General features: G+C 47.0%; 2 non-coding genes across 2 annotated transcripts; both read left to right on the top strand.

Annotated features, from left to right (window-relative positions):
* Nucleotides 1–5,154: 5,154 nt before the first annotated feature.
* Nucleotides 5,155–5,227, top strand: trnat-agu. Its single transcript has one exon. It is a non-coding gene; the product is annotated as a tRNA-Thr (tRNA).
* Nucleotides 5,228–5,642: 415 nt separating this feature from the next.
* trnam-cau lies at nucleotides 5,643–5,715 on the top strand. Its single transcript has one exon. It is a non-coding gene; the product is annotated as a tRNA-Met (tRNA).
* Nucleotides 5,716–6,056: the final 341 nt, after the last annotated feature.

The following is a 6,056-nucleotide window of genomic DNA, read 5'->3' as shown; positions in this document are numbered from 1 at the left end:
ATTTACCATTAAAGTTACCACAGGTTTCTCTACATTGTTCATCAACAAGTCCTGAATGTTCAAATCTACATCAGCAGGGGGAGCTGTCGTCAGGACAGTCTTATCAATTTTTTGTTGACCATCGGTTAGTCATAAGGGAGGATTAGCCTGACCCTTATGGGGATTCGGACAGTCTTTTGCTATGTGGCCCTCTTTGCCACAAGACCAACAAATAGGAAGTCGGGAGCCATATCGCTTTGACTGACCCTGGGCGGGCTGGCCGTATGGGTCATAATCGAGAGCACCACGATTATACCCTCCTCTGCCTCTGCCACGGAAATTCTCAAAACCGCGCCTTCTCTGGCGTGGTTCGAAGGTTCTGTTCTGATAAAACATGTCAGACGAATCACCATTTGCAAAAAAGATGGTGGCAACTTTCCCTTTTTCTTTTCCCTTTTTTAAATTGACAACTTTTTCAGCGTGTATAGCATGATCAATAAATTGTGGCAATGTAGAGGTTGGGAAAGTAATCATGTGTTTAGCAACCCAGCTCTGGATTGCTGGCCGTGTATTTGCATGTAGAGCATTTTTGAGCTGTTGGTTATAGACATCAGTTCCAGGCTCCAAACCACTATTGGCTTTGAACACCTTCTCCAATCTGTGTCTATAATCTTCAAACAACTCATCCTCTTTTTGTTTGGTTCGGCCAATATCTGTATAATTTGCTCTACGTTGAAATTTTATTTTGATCCTACCAAATAGTTGGTCAATTTGAATACTCAATGGCATCCCATTATATTCTAATGGTCGGCCTTGGTCATCAAAAGGATTCCACCCGCCCTTGACACTGGCCCAATCTTTGGTCAAGGTTGCCATAAAAACCTGCTGCACCTCATCACCTCTCAAATTATAGGAAGCAATGAGTTGTATTATGTCGGTGCAGTATTGTTCAACGTCTTCAGAAGGCAATGCTATTCCCTCTGTAGCTGATTTTACATCAGCTTGTGTCCATGTTCTGTATACTAAAATTGTGGGTCCCCCGTCATCATGAGGATTTGCTACTTGAATCATTGGGTAGGCGTCAGCTACTTCCGCTCCCATATAGCTCGGGCCGCAGCTTGCCGCGGGAGCCGAGGGAGAGGAAGCTTCTGACTTCACGCGGCTCCGCGTCACCATGGCATGAGCAGAATCACTATACTTTGGAGGATCATCTGCGCTTGGCAATTTGGGGTACAAAGCCGGAAAGGATGGTTCGCTTTGGCGTCCCACAACATCTTTCTTCGTAATTTGATCATCCTTCTCATCTTCATTTATCACACCCTCAGCCACGGCCCTCAAGCGAGGCCGCGCTGATGTCGTTTCATCATCTTCCTGCCTATGCAACAACAAGCTCTCTTTGGATTTTTCTTCACTTCCCTTATTCTTCAATTTTTCTTTCATTTGTCCACATTTTCTTTTCTCAGCTTCCAATTCCCATTGTACTATTAAATGATACCCGTCTTTATTGTTTTTATTCGCGCCACACTTGGCTTTAATTGATTGCTTGAGGTCGTTTAATGATTTTGAGCTCAGCCGACCATCAAAGTTGTAATCGGTTATCCATTTGTCAAGATATTTTACATTTTCTGGGTCGACCCATTCCATTAATTTCCAATCCTTGCATTTTAATTCATGTCGGGGTAGGGACTTTCGCTTACTATTTAAGTTTCCCATGGTTTATTTTTCTAAATTTTGGAGTTGGTAGTTTGAATGGCACCTACAGTGTCCTAAAACCAACTTTATTCACAGGACAGTGGTTAAATATTCGATGTGTGGTAAGTCTCCTTTCACCTCCCCGAAGGGAGCGGAGAGTTCTTGCCTCTGCCCCCACACAAAGCCACTGTTTACAATCCTGTGTGTTTATATAGAGGAGCGCTCAAATGAGATCACTCTCAGTCAAACTGTACACAAGCATACCACGCGCGATTTTTAATAACAGAGGAGTCCGCACTCCCGCTGCGGAATTTAACTAACGTAAAAGTTAGGGGGCTCCACACCGCCCCTGCGGAATTTAACTGTTTCTAATTGCACTTGATAGGGTCTAGAATTCTCAAGGTCTTTAAGTGACTTCTTGTCACTGCTCGTTTTAAGTGACCTCTTGTCACAGCTCATTCATTTAGGTGACCTCTTGTCACTGCTCATTCATTCCTTTTTAGTAGAATTAATATTCCTACTCACGGTCTGCTGATTCTCCTCCTCGGAAGATCTCGTCAACCCTCCCGGTGTCCAGCCGGACTGATCGAGACAGTCCCGTCAAAGGGCTTTTGTTTACCTCGGCCGAGGATTTTCGCCTGCGTCGAAGAGTCCGCTGGAACCGCCAGGTGTGTCGAGATCCCGGAACGAGCCCCCAATTTCTGTTAGGTTTTTTCGCTGACCGAACAAATTTCAAGAGAAGAGCAACAGCAAACAAACCACAAGTGAGACAGAATATTAAGTGTTTTCTCGCGAGGAGTGCAGTACAGATAGCTTCACAACAATCTCACTACACTAAATATCTGTGTACACTCCCGCTCTTTTTATTTGGATTTGCCCTACCCACATTTGTGAGGCAAAAGCCCCTAAAAGGGGAGGGGGAACGCGTGTGGGCTTTGCCTCGTAAGGAAGAAATCACTAGGTGTTTACATACTGATAAGAACATGTGGAAAGAGGAATTTGAGTGGCCTGGATAGAGAAGAAAACCTTTGACCTCTAGTCAAAACATAGCAAGGGATGCTTTACGACATTGTGTAGAATGGGACAAGCTAGGTTATTCATTACTGGATACATACATTCCGACATAATCCTACGATTAAGATAGTTTGGAAAACCCTGACAATGATGGTCACTTGTAGGTTCATCTGAGGTGCAAGACAGCAATGAGGCATGTTGTTTAACAAAGTGGTCTTTGTTAGAAAGGAACTGTCTCGGTAGATGTCTTCTTTTTGCTGAGTTGTCAGCTGGTCCTGCCTGACCCAGCTGTAACCTCTCTCCTGACCCAGCCGTAACTTTTCTCTTCTGTGGTACATCATAAAAACAGCAAGGCCAAACAGCAAGCATATATTGCAGTAATACTGCGGTAAAGCATTGATTAGAGAACGCATGATAACATATATATACATTTTTCTAACAGTCAGCATCCGGGAAGCGGCCGTTCTTCAGGAGATGGGATGCAATGGCATTTGCTGTGACTGGGCAGCTGTGGGGTGTTGTATTTCTGCCTGTGAGCTGGTTGATGGTCTGCCACGCCTTGCGACTAGAATGGGTGAAGTCGATTGATTCGACGACTTCTGTCCATCTAGCCCTACGGGTGATATCCAGCTTCTGGAGCAGTGCTGCTGCAGTCATGTCCACCTCTTCTCTGGAGCTAGCCCTCTGGTGATCACACAGAAGGCGGCTGCATTCCTTGTCCCAACCTGGGATGTAGTTCCTGTTATAGCCCCGTGGGATGGTCTTCTTTGCCGCACCCAGGAGGACCTGGCAGTAGGCTGCATAGGCCGCATCCAGATCGGCTGTGTCTGGGTCTGGCAGGCCAGCTGACCTTCTTTCAGTCTCCTCAGCATACGACTCCCAGTTGGCCTTTCGGAAGTTCCATCGCTTGACGGGTTTCCCTGGTACCGGTTCCACCAGTGCTGGGACTTTAATGATGGATGGCCGGTGATGTGATCGGGGAAACCTATCCAGGATGCGTCTCTCCAGTTTCGGGTCATTACAGTGGCAGATGGCGAAGGCCAGGTCCGGGTTGGTGGAGGTGTTCCAGCGTGCAGAGAAGAACGTTGGAGGCTCCTTGGGGTCGTACAGCAGCAGAGCATCAGTGTTGGAGGCCCATTCACTCAGCGCCACTCCATTAGGTGTTGTGTGGTTGTAACCCCAGTCTGTGTGCTGACAGTTGAAGTCACCTACATAGATGGCAGGTGCAGTTATTGATGGGAGTGATGTCACGGACAGCTCCGATGGTGGGGGTTTGTATACATTGACTGATGTTTCCTGGATTTTTGTAACCAGCCACTCGATGTTAGAGCCTGGTGGGGATTGGCTGCTGGCTGACCAGCTTAATTCAGTCCTGACAAACGTTGCCACACCGTGTTGCTTGCTGTAGATCAGCGGTGTCCAAACTACGGCCCGCGGGCCAACTGCGGCCCGCGGTCCAGTTTTTATTGGCCCGCAGCAAATTCTGAAAACATAATAGAATATGGCCCGCACAAGAAGCTTGAGCTGAACTCTGTTGCACTTCTCAGTTTCCACACTAGATGGAGCCCGCCACACAAAGCGTTTGACGTCCCATTAGCCCCCCCCCCCAGAAGAGAAGCGAACGCGCAGCGTTTGACGTCCCATTAGCACCCCCCCCCCCCCACCCCGGACCTTGCAAAAAGTTTGGACACCCCTGCTGTAGATGGACCCAGCAAGATGGAACCCAGGAATCTTGAGGATGTTGTCGGATGTGCAGTGTGTCTCCTGCAGGAGCAGAACCGCTGCCTCGTTGGAATCAGCCAGGTGACGCAGGACTTCGAGTTTGGCGGTTGTTAGGCCCTCAACATTGAGTTGAAGCACTGACAGGCCTCGGTTTTCGACGGTCGGGATGACTGCCCGTCCGCCGGTCCTAAGCCTGCCAGCTCGAGCTCGACGAGCTCGACGTTTGGTTGACGACATTTGTTTCACAAGTTGGTCTTGCACCATTTCTTGCTACTTGCAGAGGAGGCCACGTGGAGGCTGTCGTCTTCTCCTCCCTCAAGCTTCTGATCCGAAGTCAGACGTCTTATCCATTAGGCCACATAGCCATATGGAAGACTGTACCAAGTGAAACATGGCAACAACTTCTGATGACTGCAGCCTTTTGTGGCAAGTGAAGTTCACAATTGTTACAGACATAAATGGCCTGTGGATTAATCAATTTACAGTAAAAGGGAATTGTAATGCAATTGACATATTACCTTGTTAGTGCAAGTGGTCGTGCATCAGTCTCAAAATCTGAAAGTTGTGAGCTCGACCCTCACACGGGGCGCTGTTTTCCATAGTCCACAGTAAAATCATTGTCAATTTCAGAAGATAGTAGGTTGCTCAGAATAGAATAAAGTTTTCTGTCTGTGAAGGTGAGTTTGAAATGGCCGGTGGTTGAATCAATTTTACAGTAAAATAGCTTTGTAAAACCAGCTGTTCACGGCCTCGTTAGCGCAGGCGGTAGCGCGTCAGTCTAGTAAACTGAAGGTCGTGAGTTCAACCCTCACACGGGGCTCTGTTATATTTAGTCCTAACTCGAGCCCTTGTTGGAAACCCTAGCCCCAGTTGGAAACCTTAGTTGGAAACCCAAGTTTGAGAATGCTCAGACAAAAGTAACTTTTTCTTTCGATGAAGTGCAGTTTGATGGAAATGGCCGGTGGTTGAATCTTTTTTACAGTAAAATCGAATTTTAAGACAGGTACCACAAAGTCTCGTTGGCGCAGGCGGTAGCGTGTCAGTGTCATAATCTGAAAGTCGAGGGTTCGATCCTCACACGGCGCATGTTTTATATATAGTCCAACCCTAACTCTAGCCCTTCCTGGAAACCCTAGTCCTAGTTGGAAATCCTAGCCTAGTTAAGTTTGATCAAAATGGGCGGTGGTTGAATCAATTTTACAGTAAAAAACAATTGCACAAAATGCAAATAAATAGCCTCGTTGGCGCAGGTGGTAGCGTGTCAGTCTCATAATCTGAAGGTCGTGAGTTCGACCCTCACACGGGGCACACTTTTATATAGTCCTAACTCGAGCCCTAGTTGGAAACCCTCATGCTCGTTGGAAACCCTCATGCTCGTTGGAAACCCCAGTTGGAAACCCCAGTTGGAAACCCCAGTTGGAAACCTTAGTTGGCCTCCCTAACCTGAGTTGGAAACCCTAGTTTCAGAATGCTCAGACTTAATGTCACTTTTTCTTTCTGTGAAGTTCAGTTTGATTGAAATGGCCGGTGGTTGGATCAATTTTACAGTAAAAAAGAGTTCTAACACCGCAAATGCACAGCCTCATAGTGCAGGTGCTAGCATGTCAGTCTCACAATCTGAAGGTCAAGAGTTCGGTCCTCAGGTGGGG

Source organism: Syngnathus acus, unplaced genomic scaffold (assembly GCF_901709675.1).
Source record: "Syngnathus acus unplaced genomic scaffold, fSynAcu1.2, whole genome shotgun sequence".
Taxonomy (NCBI): domain Eukaryota; kingdom Metazoa; phylum Chordata; class Actinopteri; order Syngnathiformes; family Syngnathidae; genus Syngnathus; species Syngnathus acus.
The sequence above is the reverse complement of the archived record's forward strand: the minus strand, read 5'-3'. Positions and strand labels throughout refer to the sequence as shown.